This window comes from Hyperolius riggenbachi, chromosome 9, assembly GCF_040937935.1.
Source record: "Hyperolius riggenbachi isolate aHypRig1 chromosome 9, aHypRig1.pri, whole genome shotgun sequence".
Lineage (NCBI taxonomy): Eukaryota > Metazoa > Chordata > Amphibia > Anura > Hyperoliidae > Hyperolius > Hyperolius riggenbachi.
This window is the reverse complement of record NC_090654.1, coordinates 3,211,659-3,229,789: the sequence shown is the minus strand read 5'-3', so window position 1 is coordinate 3,229,789 and position 18,131 is coordinate 3,211,659. Positions and strand designations below refer to the sequence as shown.

The following is an 18,131-nucleotide window of genomic DNA, read 5'->3' as shown; positions in this document are numbered from 1 at the left end:
GGACAAACCAAAACATCCCTGAAATGACCGTCTACTTTCAACTGAAAGAGGTTTTTTATTTTTTAAATCGTCTCGTCTTGAGGGACCATAGCTACACTTTCACATGGAAGGGCTTTAGCAGATCACCAGTGGCATAGCAATAGGGGATGCAGGGGTTGTGATCGCACCGGGGCCCCTGCACCAGAGGGGCACATTAGGGGCCCTCCTTAGCCCATCTTGTTAGCATTCCATTGGTGCTATGCTGGTAATGAACACCTCTACATGTGCATTGCATATTAGTAATCCTCAGCTAAGTGTTTCCTTACTCTAATTACACCTCTCTGACACTGAAGCTGTCCTTGGTATCTTTGGGGGCTTTACATCAATACAGTGCTTGGGGCCCCATGTAAAACTTGCACTGGGGCCCCGAGCTCCTTAGCTACGCCACTCCAGATCACCAATAGGATGGCTACAAGAGTGGCAGAGGTGACAGCTGAGGATTGGCCAATCGGCCTCCAGGAGACCAAAACTGACCCCGTGACGTGGATTCCTACATAATAATAATAATTGCTGTGACTTATATTATTCATTAGGATCTGAAGAGATTTTCTATTCCCCTGAAAATCTCCACAAGCTTTTAGACAACAATAAGGAAGTGTTAAAAGCCAACAAAAGGTTAAATACGAAGGCTCTCTGTGGATCTCGTGGTCAGGAAGTGTGCAGAGAAAAATACTATACAATAAACCCCCTGTGTCCCTGCGTCTTCTCCTGCCCCTGTGTCCGTGCCTTTGCGTTACTTCGCATGTGTGGCACGTGGGCGGCCGTTGGGACAGGAGGAGGACGGGCGCAGGCAGGGAGCGCGCGCGGCAGGGAGCACAGCTTGCATGCCGGGTAAGGTGGTGGTGGTGAGGGGGTCGCGGCTGGGCGTTGGGACAGGAGGAGGACGGGCGCAGGCAGGGAGCGCGCGCGGCAGGGAGCACAGCTTGCATGCCGGGTAAGGTGGTGGTGAGGTGAGGGGGGTCGCGGCTGGCCGTTGGGACAGGAGGAGGACGGGCGCAGGCAAGGAGCACGGCTTACATGCCGGGTAAGGTGGTGGTGAGGTGAGGGGGTCGCAGCTGGGCGTTGGGACAGGAGGAGGACGGGCGCAGGCAGGGAGCACGGCTTGCATGCCGAGTAAGGTGGTGATGGGGTGAGGGGGGTCGCGGCTGGGCCCTAGCGCCTGTTTTACACGGGTGGGCTTAAAAAGAAACTCCAACCTAGAATTGAACTTTATCCCAATCAGTAGCTGATACCCCCTTTTACATGAGAAATCTATTCCTTTTCACAAACAGACCATCAGGGGGCGCTGTATGGCTGATATTGTGGTGAAACCCCTCCCACAAAGAAATTATGAGCACGTACTCTTGGCAGTTTCCTGTCTGTGAACCTTGTTGCATTGTGGGAAATAGCTGTTTACAGCTGTTTCCAACTGCCAAAAAAGCAAGCAGCAGCTACATCGCCTGCCAGCAGTAAAAATGTCACCATGTGATAAATGTCAGAATGTAAATCAGGGATTTAAAAGATTTTACAATGAGCAAACACTGACTAAATCATTTATACATAAGTATTGTAGAAATGAAGCACTTTTTTATTACATTATTTTCACTGGAGTTCCTCTTTAATGCCCAGGATCTGAATAAATAAAACATCCATAATGGTAAAATGGGAGTCGTTATTGTTTTATTTTCGAGGCGCAAGCTGCAAACAACAATTCTCTCTGCCACTTATTCTGTCTGAATATTCCCTTAAAGCTGTCACAGTTTTAGGTATTTAAAGTGTACCGGAGGCGACATGTGACATGAGATAAACGTGTATGTACAGTACAAAGCATAAAAATAACCTGGCTGTTTTACTTGTTTTATTTTGCTGCCTGAGAGAGTTAGTTTCCAGGCATGGAAGTGACAGCTTCTGTCTTGTCTGGAGCTTGTCGGGAATACAGTAAACATCTCTCATAAGCAAATTACAGCCATGAAAGTTTTCCTGGCAGAATTCAACTTCTGAGGGCAGGGAGAGATAAAATACATGAACTATTGACCTTTTTCTAACTCTGGGACACTTAATAGGCTGCCACTGATTAGACAGTAAAATATTCAATGTACTTTGTAAATGTTTAAATATAAAATACAAAAATGGGATAGATAAAAGTCATTTTTTAGGAGTAGGAGGATAAATATAATTGTTTATCAGTTTATTTTCACCCTGGGCTCACTTTAAATAAGCCTTTCATGGCAGAAAGATGGTGGCTTCATTGATGATGTTTTTTTTATGTTTCTGGCTTTCTGGCTGCTAAATTCATCCCACATTTCCCATCCTTATTTAAGTGGTAAACCTGAACAAATGTAGGATTTGAGTGGCGGAACTCTTCATTCAGATAATTCTGAAGCTGTGGGACGCGTATGACAGCAGAATGGCCGCTAGCATTTTGCTTTACACTAATTAACAACTGCAGAATATGTCACACTTGGACACTTTCCAAAAGTTTCTCAAGGGATGTTCCCTAAAATAGTGAAGTCTATTGCAATAGCAATGTAAGCAAAGATATAATAAATCAAATCCCGGCAGACTCTGGGAATAGGACACGTCAAATAAATATGTATATATATATATATGCAGTAAGAAGCTACGCTATAACTGTAGTTTAAACACAATTAAATAATTAACACTGTTTCACGACATAAATTACGATCCAATAACGCCGGTATTATTGAGGATGTACCTCGGAGAAACTGTTTGCATAAGGAGAGGTGACAATGATGTGATAACAAAGTTCTGTGACTGTGGTTAGCTCATTCCACCCAATTACAATTATTAACATCTGCTGAACAAGTCTTGTGTCACCTGATGTCAATACAGCAGGGTGTGTGAATAAACATATTAAAGCCACTTGACAAGTATTTATTTGTCTGCTTTACTGCATGTCTTAAAGACAACCACAATTATACAATTATAAATTAACACAGTAAGTATCTGACAAAAGATAAAGTTTATTTACTTATCTGGTAACTTTTTTTCTAAAATCATATTACGCTACAGAAGCAATAATTACTTATATTTTATCCTTGCCTGACTGTAAAATCTGATATATCTCATATCTACTGTATTGATGATGATCGATAAACACACATTTTCACATTCATTCTGAACTATTCACACAAATACTGCATCACTTGTGGTTCTGATATATAGGAATAAAGTTATTATTATTTGTATTATTGTTTTGTATTTATAAAGCACCGACATCCTCCACAGCTCAATCCTGTTTTTAAATGTAAGTCCACTTTATTTACAAAAATTGCCGTAAACTTATATTAGTGCTACACAAGGCATAATTTAATGAATTAAAAAATGATGTCCTTCTTAAATAATAGTCATTACAATTTTGTAAAATTTCAAGAAAATTAAAGTCTTTGCAGCTATGGCAACAGCACATGGTTTGGTGTACCTAGCACTCTCAAAGCTTCTCATCTCAAAGTCATCATCCACACAGAACTGGGAGCTGCACGATTTGTGTGGTGATTCTCGATCTGATCACCGATGTTTCATTTCTGTTGGGATCTCCTAGTTAGTTTATGTTTATCCACCAAAAAAAAAAGTATGAATCTGAAATATTGTATGCTAAAATCCTGGAAATATACCGCTCTAACATATAATTATTTATTTCACAACAAACTTATAATACTATTTATAAAGAAGTCTCAGAGACAGATAACACTTCTCGCATAGAGGAAATATTCTAGAATTCTGCGTAGAGAGTCTGAGTATTAAAAATATCCAGAACAGTCATTCTTCACCTCACACAGATTATACATATTCACTGCTGGGGTAAAATTAAATGACATTTTCTCCAGTTATATCCCTACAGAAAATATAACAAAACACGAGTCTGTGCAATTTTACGGGAAAAAATCATAGCATTAAAAATATGCCATTTTCAGCTTCGAGTGATAAATGGCTCCAGTTAACCTCACGCCCTCACTGCTCCGAGTTATTTTCAAATGTCAGAAATTAGCAGGCTTCAAACAAACTGTCCAACTTACAAATATCCCATTACTGAAAAGGGCTGAGAAAACAAGTCAGCTTTATGTGAAATTCACTTCCTCGTTCTGAAACATCTAGAGGTCTGCCAGACAAATGTAGGATCTCAACAAAGCTCATCCTCAGCTTCACCGAACAACAATACATCTACATATCAGCACCGGTAATACTAACCCTAAAACTTGGTTAGGAAAATAAATACATATAATAAAATGTTAATCCTGCTTAATGTGAGGATGAGCTAAAAAAATAACATTCCTTATTTGAAATGAAAAAATGAAGAACAGCCATAAGTATCCGTGTATTATAAAGTTTGTACACAATATAACGTACATTATATTGTCGCTGAATTCCGGATTGTGATGAAATATGAAAGGGTTATTGCCTGGCCTGCATCTCTTTCCTGTTGTTGGATAAAAAAAAAACCAAAAACAAAAAATCTCTTTTTTTTTTCTAAAAAAAAGTTCTTACGATAAATGTATGAAATATACGTTTAGAACATGAAATTACTGAAATCAAGAAGCTTGGCTTTCTTCTGCATATTTATTTATTATCTCAAATACATATTATAAAGTGAGTAGTCAGATTTATAGGTGAAACTGGAAACATTAAAATATTGTGCAAAAGTCCATTTATTTCAACTTACAATTAATTCAACTTAAAGAGACACTAAAGCGAAAAAAAATTATGATATTATGATTTGTATGTGTAGTACAGCTAAGAAATAAAACATTAAGATCAGATACATCAGTCTAATTGTTTCCAGTACAGGAAGAGTTAAGAAACTCCAGTTGTTATCTCTATGCAAAAAAGCCATTAAGCTCTCCGACTAAGTTAGTGGTGGAGAGGGCTGTTATCTGACTTTTATTATCTCAACTGTTCCTGGACTATTTACTTTTCCTCTGCTAGAGGAGAGATCATTACTTCACAGACTGCTCTGAAAGAATCATTTTGAATGCTGAGTGTTGTGTAATCTGCACATATTATAGAATGATGCAATGTTAGAAAAAACACTATATACCTGAAAATAAAAGTATGAGAATATTTTCTTTGCGGCTAATCTTCTAGTAATTATTCATAGTACACAACCAATTCACTATATCATTTTTGTTTTCGCTTCAGTGTCTCTTTAACCACTTGCCGACCGCACGCTTATACCGTGCGTCGGCAAAGTGGCAGCTGCAGGACCAGCGACGCAGTACTGCGTCGCCAGCTGCAGGCTGATTAATCAGGAAGCAGCCGCTCGTGCGAGCGGCTGCTTCCTGTCAAATCACGGCGGGGGGCTCCGTGAATAGCCTGCGGGCCGCCGATGGCGGCTCGCAAGCTAAATGTAAACACAAGCGGAAATAATCCGCTTTGTTTACATTTGTACGGCGCTGCTGCGCAGCAGCGCCGTAAAGCAGATCGGCGATCCCCGGCCAATCAGCGGCCGGGGATCGCCGCCATGTGACAGAAGACAGCCTGTCACTGGCTGCACAGGACGGATAGCGTCCTGTGCAGCCCAGATCTCCCGGGGGAGCAGGTAGGAGAGGGAGGGGGGAGAATGTCGCCGCGGGGGGGGGCTTTGAGGTGCCCCCCCCGCAAAATGCCTGCAAGTAGGAGCGATCAGACCCCCCCTGCACATCATCCCCATAGGGGGGAAAAAAGGGGGGCGATCTGATCGCTCTGTGTGGCCACGGATCTGTGCTGGGGTCTGCAGAGCCCACCCAGCACAGATCCAAACAAACAGCGCTGGTCCTTAAGGGGGGGTAAAGGGTGGGTCCTCAAGTGGTTAAAGGTTAAACTAATATGTGAAATAGACTAATTTTACCAGCAAAGCGAGATATTTCAAGCCTTTATTGGTTATAATGTTGATGATTTATGAGCTTACAGCTTATGGGAACCCCAAAATCGCAATCTCAGCCCATTAGATTATTGTGAAAATGTTCGATATTCTCGACTCAAAGTGTCCGACTCTAATCAGCTAATTCATCCAAATCACCTGCAAAGGGTTCTCCTATTTCATAGATTCGTTTCACCTTTTAAGTTGAATTACTGAAATAAATCGACTTTTGCATGATTTCTGATTGTTGGAGTTTCACCTGTAGATGAAAATGTTGTCATTATTATTATTTAGTTATAAAGCTCCAGTATATTAGCACTGTACATTATACTAGTAAGATGTATAGGTAACAAACAGGGGAGGGGCAATGACAAAAGCCGGTCACATTAGGAAGAGGGGTCCACTCCCACCTAATCCGACTTTCAATGTACGCAGTGGGATAACACAGATACAGTAGGAAAGAGAGATATTAGTGGCTATAAGTGATGGCAGTTAGCAGTTAGTCACTGCTTGGGGTAAAGGCGAGGGTAGGCAATTTTTAAAGGTAGTTGATAAACTGTTGAAATTACATTTCTTTACATTTTCACAGAGCAGTAATTATGCTTCAATCAATAAATTTGGGGACATTTTCCATCCAGTCAGGATATAATCAGATATGTTTTCTCAATAAACCTTCTTACAGAAGTGCCTCGGGGAAGCACATTTTAAAACATGGTCATAAACGTTTCTTTCTGCTGCACTTTGCAATGACAGGAAGAGAACTTATCTTTGAAGGTGCAGCGAAAGACAACCTCCAGAGTAAAGTAGAGGAGGCACCAATACTTAGAGCTGCCATTAGGAGGGTGGACAGGTGTGCAGGTCGTCTGTCTTGTGAAACAGGAACCAGGACAACTCCTAGAACTTGTTCTAATGATTATTCCACCAAAATAGTCGTCACTTAGTGGTGGTCGTGAAACTGCCTCTCAGTCCAGGTAACAATATCCAGATGGGGCAGCTGTAATTGTACGCCATTAGAGTACACTAACCGACATCCGAGCTGAAAATAAACTGTTGAGAAAAACAATTGTATCTATCTTCCTTCTCCTAAAAATGACTTTTTTTTAGATATCCCACACTATTATTTTACACACATGTCTATCTCATCATGTCACATGTCACCTCGGTTGTCACACATGGGAGTGAGAACATCACTCGGGAATTCCTTGACAGATTACCAGAGACTTTGTAACTCCAGATAAAGTACATCCTATTCATCATATAATTGTTTCATGTTATAAATGTGGAGGACATCTCAATGTACAGCAGGTGCTCATATGTAATAAAATGCTTCACCTGAGTTTTCTCCCAGTTCAAAACATGTAAATAAAATCATTTTCAAACCACCAGCAAGCAAGAAAAATAGTCAAAATAATTTTAATACTTTTTTAAGCCTACTTTTTGTATTTTTTCATTTGCAGAGTGCTGAAAATTATTTTAAATACAAGATGAAAAATGATCTCCTAGGAGAAAATGTAAGAGAGAAAGGACTTGCATATGGGCCCGGTGTTTGTGTGAGCAGATTTATTGCTTTTGGGGTGACATCACGTATCTCATATTGTGACTGTTACTAGATTTAAAGCGGACCCAAACCAAACATTTTTTAAATTAAAAATATTTAGTTGCACCCCTCTGACACATACAAAGATAAATAAACACTCCTTCAAGCCTATGAGCATTTCAGTGCATGCTTTTTACCCTTTTCATAACTATATATACAGGGGGCAGCCATTAGCAATTCCTCCATTGCCGGACACCATCTACTCCACCAGTCTGCCAGATTCTGTCCCGGCAATATGAAAGGATGGGTGAGGTTCTTCCAATAAATGTAAAATATTTTATATTTGTCATCATGCAGCTGAAAAAAGGCTGCTATTTATTATTATAAATTTAGAAAATAGATTTTATTTCTGAAATCTTGTATTTTTAATTTGGGTCCACTTTAATATTGCCATCTCCAGAATTAGACTATTTACTGACTTGGAAATCTGTAGACATGGCCACATTATCCTCACACAAATCTGATAAACGTTAAACATTTCATGACAACATAAAGCCACTTACTGTATGTCCATGTTGTCTATTAAAGACACGACTATAAATATTCCAATATCTATGAATTCGATTTAGTGGAGAAATAAAAAAGGCTGTAAAAACTCTGAAATTCTCTGTCAGGAAATCCAGTCTGTATGACTCTGGACTCACTGAACCCATTTTTTAATCTATTAACTTTTCATGTATTTATCTGATCCTCTGCAGGACGTGAGTCCATCAATATTATGTAATGACGGTTAGTATGCGGAGATCAGGAGAGGTATTTTGGTAAATCTGGCTTGCTGCCCTGGAGAAAACCTTACGATGAATAAGGAAGGTGAGAACTTACCGATTTGAGACAGGTATTATTACTAACTTCCTGCAACATAAACAAAGTTCTCTGATTCTTTAAGATGCCCTTCTTTTTCATAAATGGAAATACAATGGTATTAGGGTAGCAGGCATGAGGAAAAAGGAGAGACAGCCCCAGGCGGGGAGTGGTCTGACACAGAGACGTAAATAGTTAACTTAGTGATGACAAGTTCAGTTTTGAGTTGAATAGTTACCATTGGCTGCGTGTTTTGTGTGTGGCTGTCTGTGTGTACGTGTGCGTGGCTGCTGCCTTTGATGTAGAATTTCAGCGTTTCACCAGGGTTTGAATTCTGGCTCAAGCCAGTACGTAAAACAGTAAAGAGTCATTGGGCAAGGCTCCCTAGTGATTTTGGCCGACCATTGAGTGCACTTTCAGTGGCTGCAGCCCTGAAGCGCTTTGAGTCCACCAGGGAAAAAAACGCACTATAAATATTATGGGCCTGATTCACAAAGCGGTGATAACTCAGTTATCACGCCTAAAAGACTTTAGGCGTGATAACCTTTGCACTAGCAAAGTTATCACCGCTTTGTGCTGTAACTCGCGCGAAGCTCCCGCGCGCAAAGTTTAGGCGTGATAAAGGGCTTTTCACAGGCGTGCAAAGTGTTTGCACCGCTTTGTGAATCAGGCCCTATGTGTCTTGTCTTGTGTGTGTTTTGTGTATGCTTTTGTGTAAACAATATGTGTGTGTCTGTTTGTGTTTGTGTGTGTGTATGTGTTTGTGTGTGTGTGTGTGTATGTGTACAGTGTGTGTGTGTGTGTGTGTGTGTGTGTATGTGTGTGTGTGTGTGTGTGTGTGTGTGTGTGTGTGTGTGTGTGTGTATGCATGTGTGCGTATGTGTGTGTATTTGTGTGTGTGTCTTGTGTGTGTTTTGTGTTTGTGTATTCAATGTGTGTGTGTGTGTCTGTTTGTGTGTGTCTGTGTGTGTGTGTATTTTTGAGTGTGTATGTGTTTGTGTATACTGTGTGTGCGTGTGTGTGTGTACAGTGTGTGTGTCTATGTGTGTGTATGTGTGTGTGCGTGTATTTATGTATACAATGTGTGTGTGTGTATGTGTTTGTGTATACGGTGTGTGTGTGTGTGTGTGTGTGTGTGTGTGTGTGTGTCTGTGTGTCTGTGTGTGTTTGTGAATCTGTTTGTGTGTGCATGTATTTGTGTATACAATGTGTGTGTGTGTCTGTGTGTGTGTGTCTGTGTGTATAGCGTTAATCAAGGTATGTCAGATACCATACATTAGTTAGACATTCCTTGTCCTCTGTTGTGTCTCGATTGGCCTGTTTATACCTCTGGCTGTTTAGTAACGTATGAATATCGCTCTGGCCATTCTCCTCCTGTATGTTCTGTATTACACTCTGCAGGTCATTGCCGGTCATTGTCAGCCATTCACTGCAGTGATGCAACGTGTGGCAAGAGGTGAAAGGTCAGGCCACATAAGATGCCACTCCGCAGACACACAACATGTCAGCCTCGTGTCTTCTGTCTATATATAGATGATAAGCGCACTATCTGCAGCCTATCTACATACAGGTCATCGAGCATCAAGATGACTCCTCCTCACTATGATTACCTCACAGCGCCGCCACCTCTCAGAGCGCGTCATGTGACATCCACTCTCACTAATAATTCACTATAAACCGCTATGACGCTAGGTACACGCCATACATTATTTTGTTAGATGGTTCCAGAGATCATTTCCGTCATATCCGTCATGTTCAATATCATTTACGATCGTTTTTCAGGTCAATTTCTCATAGATGTGAATGGAAATCAATAGGAAAAGATAAGGGCATCGAGCAGAAAATTGAGCAGAAAAACGAATCAAAATTCAATCGAATGGAAAATCGAAAATCGTCTGTACCCAGCAAATGTTTCTGCAATCAAATGTTATTAAAAATGATTTCTCCGTATGAAAGTGCAGCCAGCCATAAATTTCAAAAACTGACACTGAACCTGGGAGGCATTTTTTTCAGTGCAGAATCTGCATTTGTGTTTTACTAGATTTCAGTTCAGACAGCCCAGGTATTTTCCCCTTCCTGCGGGTGTAATTAGCATTCTCAAAATGAGTAAATTTTTTTGTGAACGTTCGCAATTTTTTGCAATTACAAATTTGACTGTAATGACAATTTCCTTGGTAATCTTGATTTCATGTAATTTTCGCAAGTTGCATAAAATCACCTCCACTGACATATTTTCAACTTGCGGCAAGCGATATGGGCTCGAAAACATATTTCAAGGAAATTCTTATTTTTGCAAAGATATGTATGTATTTTGTGAAATCCATTATACTTTCACGAAAATTACGAGTCAATACAAAATCGTGCATCATATAATTACAATTACGCGGAAAATTCATTTTTGAATAGTTCAATATTTTGTATTACAATTTCACATCATAATTGCAAATTTCTCAGCAAAATTACTATTATTTAAGCTGATCACTGGTAATTAGCAGCACAGAGCTGGGATAATTGTTGCTTGTTTTCTACAGCTGCATAAACTGAGTGAGCGACAGGAAGATCTGACACCCACAGACTCGACAGAATCTGTTCAGATTAATGTGGAGTACCAAACATTTACATTTATTTGTACAAGGTAAGCGGTTTAAAATAATGGGTAGAATTAAAGGGAACCCGAGGTAAGAGGGATATGACGGTCGCCATATTTATTTTCTTTTACACAATACCAGTTCCCTGGCTGTCCTGCTGATCCTCTGCCTCTAATACATTTAGCCAAAGACCTGGAACAAGCATGCAGCAGATCAGGTACTCGGACTCAGCTGATTCAGGTTGTACTGGATTAGCCATATGCTTGTTCCAGGGTTTTGACATAGACATTACTTATGCCAGAAGATCAGCAGGACTGCCAGGCAACTGGTATTGTTTAACAGGAAATAAATATGGCAGCCTCCATATCCCTCCCACATTGGGATCCCTTTAACATGACGATATGCAGAGCTGACCTGATAGGACTTTCACTTCCCTGAGGACTGGATTGTAGGCGATTTGTACACGATCTGTCTCTGTACAATATATATGGCACTACACAGACTATCCATAGAAAAGACTTGCTTACTTCCACCATTTCCTGCACGGCTGGTCACTGACGCTCCTTTTTTAAGCCGATTCTGTTGTGATTTCTGAATTTGACTGAAACAGGTCCCCTTTGCAGTGCTGCTATGACAACTATCTCTATGACATTGCCTGGTGCTGAGTCTACAATTCCCCATCAGCTGGCCAGACTATGATCCAACCCTGTGTTGTCAGAACATTGAGTTCTCGCAGTTCCAGCCTCTCTCTTCCACACTGGGCTCCTCACGTTGTTATGAACAGTGAATGAGGCAAATACCTCACTTCTTAATCAGAGGACATGAGATTCCTAATGAGCTGTCCAATAGTCACGCTTGGTCAGACTTGATCAGGCTCGGGTTCGGCTCGATCAGGCTCTGGTCTGGCTTGTATCAGGCTCTGGTCCGGCTCGGGTCAGGCCTGGGCCCGAGCAGGCTTGGGTCCGGCTCTTGAGCTCGGGTCAAGCTTGGGTCAGGCTAGGGTCTGGCTCTCGCGCTGAAGTCATGCTCGGTCAGGCTCTTGGGCTCGGTCAGGCTCGGGTTAGGCTCTCAGGCTCAGGTCAGGCTCTCGGGCTTGGATCAGGCTCAGTCAGGCTTAGGTCAGGCTCGGGTTAGGCTCTCGGGTCAGGCTCAGGTCAGGCTCTCGGGCTTGAGTCTGGCTCTGGGGATTAGGTCAGGCTCTAGGGTCGGGCTCGGATCCGGATCAGGTCAGGCTCTCAGTTTCATGTCCGGCTCTGGTCAGGCTTTTGGATTCGGGTCAGGCTCAGGTCAGGCTCTCGGGCTTGGATCAGGCTCAGTCAGGCTTAGGTCAGGCTCGGGTTAGGCTCTCGGGTCAGGCTCAGGTCAGGCTCTCGGGCTCGAGTAAGGCTCTCAGGCTTGGGTCAGGCTCTCGGGCTCAGGTCTGGCTCTGGTCAGGCTCTTGGACTCGGGTCAGGCTCAGGTCAGGTTCTCGGGCTCAGGTCAGGCTCTCAGGCTTGGATCAGGCTCGGTCAGGCTTAGGTCAGGCTCGGGTTAGGCTCTCGGGTCAGGCTCAGGTCAGGCTCTCGGGTTTGAGTCAGGCTCTGGGGATTAGGTCAGGCTCTAGGGTCGGGCTCGGATCCGGATCAGGTCAGGCTCTCAGTTTCAGGTCCGGCTCTGGTCAGGCTCTTGGGCTTGGGTCAGGCTCTCAGGCTTGGGTCAGGCTCTCAGGCTTGGGTCAGGCTCTCGGGCTCAGGTCCGGCTCGGGTCAGGCTTTCGAGCTCGAGTCCTGCTCTTGGCCTCTGCCCCATTTAGAAGGTTTCTGCAAGCCCTGCTCATCACCAGGAGCCTGATGAGGAGTAATTCAGATGAGTAATCAGGACGTGTAACAGCACAGTGATATTAGATGGCCTTTTACCTCCTAAGAATAATCCTCAGAGGACAGGAACTGCCCCGAACTTCCCAAACACTCCATTCATGTCACCCAGCATAGCACCGAGAATTAGGGCAAAGTTTACTGATATTTACAAACACAAGCAAGGAAAAGTTGGACGAGTAAGAGGTCTATTTATAGACACAGCGGTCAGAAGCAGAAACAATAAGCAGAAATAAGGCCACTTTTCACATATACTTATGTTCAGCACAGGGAAGTAACTATAGGGGTCCCCCAGCAATGTTTCCACCCCCTTCCCATCTTCTATATAACAGCTGTGGCCATCCTGGCTCCTCCCACTCATAATAATGTAGTATTAACTATCGACTGGCGGGATTAGTATTACTAGTGGCACTGGTATTACTGGTATTACTGGTATTACTGGTGGGACTAGTATTACTGGTGAGACTGGTATTACTGGCATTACTGGTGGGGGTTTGGTGACTGGTATGACCCGTGGGCCTGGAACGTGAGGTCTGTACCCACGTTGCAACATTTTTTCATGGCAAACAATTGTTTTCACAATTTTGCAACTGTGGCTACATTTTCATGATTACACTGTCATGTTCTCCGATGTGCGACGATCCCGACTGTCATACCGGATCACTGAATGAGCGATTATTCAGATCCCTGCAGACTCCCGCGCAAATTACCGCGATCGTTCATGTCCATTGTTTGTTCCCGTGGTGCACAGCTAAGTACCACCTAGATGATGGATCGGGGAATTGATGACAATGCGACAAACAGTCATTAGTGGCGTTGGAACGAGGAATGACTGTTTGTCGCATTGCCATCAATTCCCCGATCCATCATCTAGGTGGTACTTAGCTGCAGACGCTGCAGGACATGGATAAACCCAGTCAGCTTCTGTTGGTTCAGCTGGACAATTCTGGTGGACACCAGGCCACACCAGGCCACAATGAGGACATCCCTGCTGGTACAATACAAAGCCAAGTTCACAATATGCTGATCTGTCTTCTGTGACCAATATTTAAGTAATATTCCAGACTGATGAACTGACATACATTTGGGTTGGATCTGACATGGCTCTAGCATGAATGTAGGATAGATCTGGCATAGACCTGGGTTGGATCTGGCATAGACTTCGGTTGGATCTGGCATGGATCTGGGTTGGATCTGGCATGGATCTGGGTTGATCTGGCATGGATCTGGGATGGATCTGGCATGGACCTGGGTTGGATCTGGCATGGACTTCGGTTGGATCTGGCAAGGATCTGGGTTGGATATGGCATGGACCTGGGTTGGATCTGGCATGGATCTGGGTTGGATCTGGCAAGGATCTGGGTTGGATCTGGCATAGACCTGGGTTGGATCTGGCATGGACCTGGGTTGGATCTGGCATAGACCTGGGTTGGATCTGGCATGGACCTGGGTTGGATCTGGCATGGACTTTGGTTGGATCTGGCATAGACCTGGGTTGGATCTGGCATAGACCTGGGTTGGATCTGGCATGGACTTTGGTTGGATCTGGCAAGGAACTGGGTTGGATCTGGCATGGACCTGGGTTGGATCTGGCATGGACCTGGGTTGGATCTGGCATGGACTTCGGTTGGATCTGGCATGGATCTGGCATGGACCTGGGTTGGATCTGGCATGGACCTGGGTTGGATCTGGCATGGACTTCGGTTGGATCTGGCATGGATCTGGGTTGGACCTGGCATGGATTTCAGTTTGATCTGGTATGGACCTTGGTTGGATCTGGCATGGATCTTGGTTGGATCTGGGATGGATATGGCATGGATTTTGGTTGCATCTGGCATGGATCTGGGTTGGATCTGGCATGGACCTGGGTTGGACCTGGCATGGATTTCAGTTGGATCTGGCATGGACCTGGGTTGGATTTGGCATGGATCTTGGTTGGATCTGGGATGGATATGGCATGGATTTTGGTTGCATCTGGCATGGATCTGGGTTGGATCTGGCATGGACCTGGGTTGGATCTGGGATAGATCCAGTTGGTTCTGGCATGGACCTGGGTTGGATCTAGCATGGATTTTGGTTGGATCTGGCATGGATCTCGGTTGGACCTCCGATGGATCTGGCCTTGGCTTTGTACAATCCTGGGACATGGTGGGCCTTAAGTGCGTTTAATTGTTTCTAGAATCCTGCCAAGGGTGTTGCATTAAATCGTATTTGTCGTGGTAATTACTATCTGCTGCAGGCTGGTTTGTGGTGAGGCTGATATTTCAGAAATATCCGACAGACAGGAAGTGGGGCTCACAAACTTCTGCAACAAACTTTTGACCTCAGTAAAATGTAATATAGAAAAAACATTATAAATAATAGAGCCCATTCCTGGCTTGAGGTACGGTGTATGTCTGTGCACATTACAGATGGGAGTGGCTTATCATGATTGGCTGCATTTTGAAGAGAGGCTTCGCGATTGGCTCAAGTGTGAGCAGAAAGTTTCCCAGGACATGTGCTGCAAGTCCCGCCCGCGGAGGCATCGGAGCCACTAACAGGAAGCGAGTGGCTGCCTCTATTCAGTGATGACTGCAATGTTTAGGGAGCCCTGGACGCTGTATTAGTGATTTGTCCAGCCTGGCTAGGCAGCCCTGGGAGTATCCTAACTTTCATGAAATTTCCATCCCTGACGTGACTTTATACATAAACTGAATTGTACGCAGCCGGTCTGCCAGAATGTTGTTTTCGTGTTTTTAGCGATCGCTGGGCTCTGCTGCAAATGAGTCCGTTGCCATTTCTTTATTAACCTTTTCCTGGCCGACGCATGAAATGTACGTCCTGCATGTGGCAGTGCGGATCTGACAGAGCGTAGACTTCAACGCACTAGCGCCAATCGCGCTGCTGTCTCCCTGCCGCAGATCACTCGCCCTGCCATCTGTATGACGGCAGAGCTGTGTGAGCCGGTCAGGTGCTGATTTCATTGTCTCCTGGCCCTGTCATCACTGTGAGCCAATCCCATTGTCTTACATTGATTGACAGCGTCAGGAGCCAGTGAAAGCGTCTCCTAACCGCCTCACACAGCTCTGCTGTCATAGCGATGGCAGAGAGAGGGACTTGCAGCGGGGACAGAGCGGCGTGACCGGCGGATCTTTGCGGTGATTCGTCAGTAAGTGGCGTTACCGTACTAGCAGTTTCTGGCCCTTAAGGGGGCAGAGACTGCTAGTACGGAAGTAGTTAAAGTGAATTCGAGGTGAGATTGATAGGGAGGCTGCCATATTTATTTCCTGTTAAACAATACCAGTTGCCTGGCAGCTAATCTTGTAAGATCTGACAATAAGATCTGACAAGTCAGAAACACCTGATATGCTGCATGCTTGTTCAGGTAAACATGCTTGTTGTAAACAATACCAGTTGCCAGGCAGTCCTGCTGATCTCTCTGGCTGCAGTAGTGTCTGAACCACACACCAGGAACAAGCATGTAGCTAATCTAGTCACAATTCAGTCAGAGCACCTGATCTGCATACTTGTTCAGGGGCTGTGGCTAAATGTATTAGAGGCAGAGGATCAGCAGGACAGCCAGGCAACTGGTATTGTTTAAAGTGGAATATGGCAGCCTCCATATCACTGTAACCTCAGGTTCACTTTATTCACTAGTAAAGTACCTAATTAATGAATTACGACTAATACTAACGAATAATGACTTCACCCCCTCAGCAGGATTGAGGCGAGTTATTTGAGGGGGTGAATTGTAATTTATTAAAATGTCTCTCCAGAGCCCTGCAACCTGCATGACATGAATTGTGGGTGGCGGAGGGTAAATCCCTCTTCTGGGTAATGTGGGGAGATCCAGTTCTGGGAGACGCACTCGTTATTTGTCACGTATTGTAAGCTCCTCCCCCTCTCTTTCCATAGCGAGGAATTCTTGGAAGCAGAATCAATATAGCGATGGACTTTGCACTATTTTCATGTAAGAGGTTCAGCCTCTGAACGGCTGCCAGGAGTCCGACTCTCAGCTTGCAGCTCTCCAGCAGCAGTGAAAATCATGATGTATTCGGCTGATATCCGGCTACTCCGGGAATAATGGGAGCGATTGGGGGTCACATCTGTCCAGTGTTCAGCCTGATAGTCTGCAAAGTCTCCACATTTGTACCTGAAATGAATTCCTAAGAGCCTCCCCAGTGCATGAAAATCACTCTGTCATACATAGCAGAGCAGGGAAAGGTTCAATTACTTTACACCTTTAAATTGTGGCAGAACTCTACCACACATGGAATATTAGTATGTTCTCCTCTGAAGCATGATTATCTGCATGCCCTTACATTGTCCTTGTGAAGCCCCAGTCCTCAGATATTCTGTTATGGATAATTTGCTCCAGGAAATGAGAATATCTGAGGACTGGGACTTCACAGGAACAAAGTAAGGGTATGCAGATAATCATACTCCGGTGACGCGCGGTGATGTGCACAGAAGTGTTCCCTGGCACGATGTTGTGCACTGACGTACACAGGAGAGTTCCCTGGCTGGATAACGCGTGGTTACATGTGCAGGAGTGTTCCCTGGTGTGGTGACATCCACTGGAGCGTTCCCTGGTGCGGTGACGCACTATGACGTGCACAGGAGAGTTCCCTGGTGGGATAACGTGCGGTGACGCGCACAGGAGCGTTCCCTGGCGTGATGACGTGCACAGGAGCGTTCCCTGGCATGGTGAAGTGCACAGGAGCGTTCCCTGGCGTGGTGACATGCACAGGAGTGTTCCCTGGCATGGTGACGTGCACAGGAGCTTTACCTGGTGTGGTGACATGCACAGGAGCGTTCCCTGGCGTGGTGACATGCACAGGAGCGTTCCCTAGCATGGTGACGTGCACAGCAGCGTTCCCTGGCGTGGTGACGTGCACAGGAGCGTTCCCTGGCATGGTGACGTGCACAGGAGCGTTCCCTGGCATGGTGACGTGCACAAGCACGTTCCCTGGTGTGGTGACGTGCACAGCAGCGTTCCCTGGCGTGGTGACGTGCACAGGAGCGTTCCCTGGCATGGTGACGTGCACAGCAGCATTCCCTAGCATGGTGACGTGCACAGGTGCGTTCCCTGGCATGGTGACGTGCACAGGAGCATTCCCTGGCATGGTGAAGTGCATAGGAGCGTTCCCTGGCGTGGTGACGTGCACAGCAGTGTGACTTTGACGTGGTGACGTGCACAGGAGCGTTCCCTGGCGTGGTGACGTGCACAGCAGTGTGACCCTGACGTGGTGATGTGCACAGGAGCGTTCCCTGGCGTGGTGACGTGCACAGCAGCGTTCCCTGGCGTAGTGACGTGCAAAGGAGCGTTTCCTGACGTGATGACGTGCACAGGAGTGTTTCTTGGCGCGGTGACCATGCTGAGCGGGGCACTAATTCAGGAAACACGCAGGCAACGAGTGCCGTTTATTGATCTCAGTC

At 44.7% G+C, this 18,131-nt stretch overlaps 1 protein-coding gene across 4 annotated transcripts in view; it reads right to left on the bottom strand.

Moving 5' to 3' along the window:
• The window catches only part of PPARG (peroxisome proliferator activated receptor gamma), a 113,974-nt gene that overhangs the window by 46,053 nt on the left and 49,790 nt on the right, over positions 1-18,131 (bottom strand). The window lies entirely within an intron of this gene.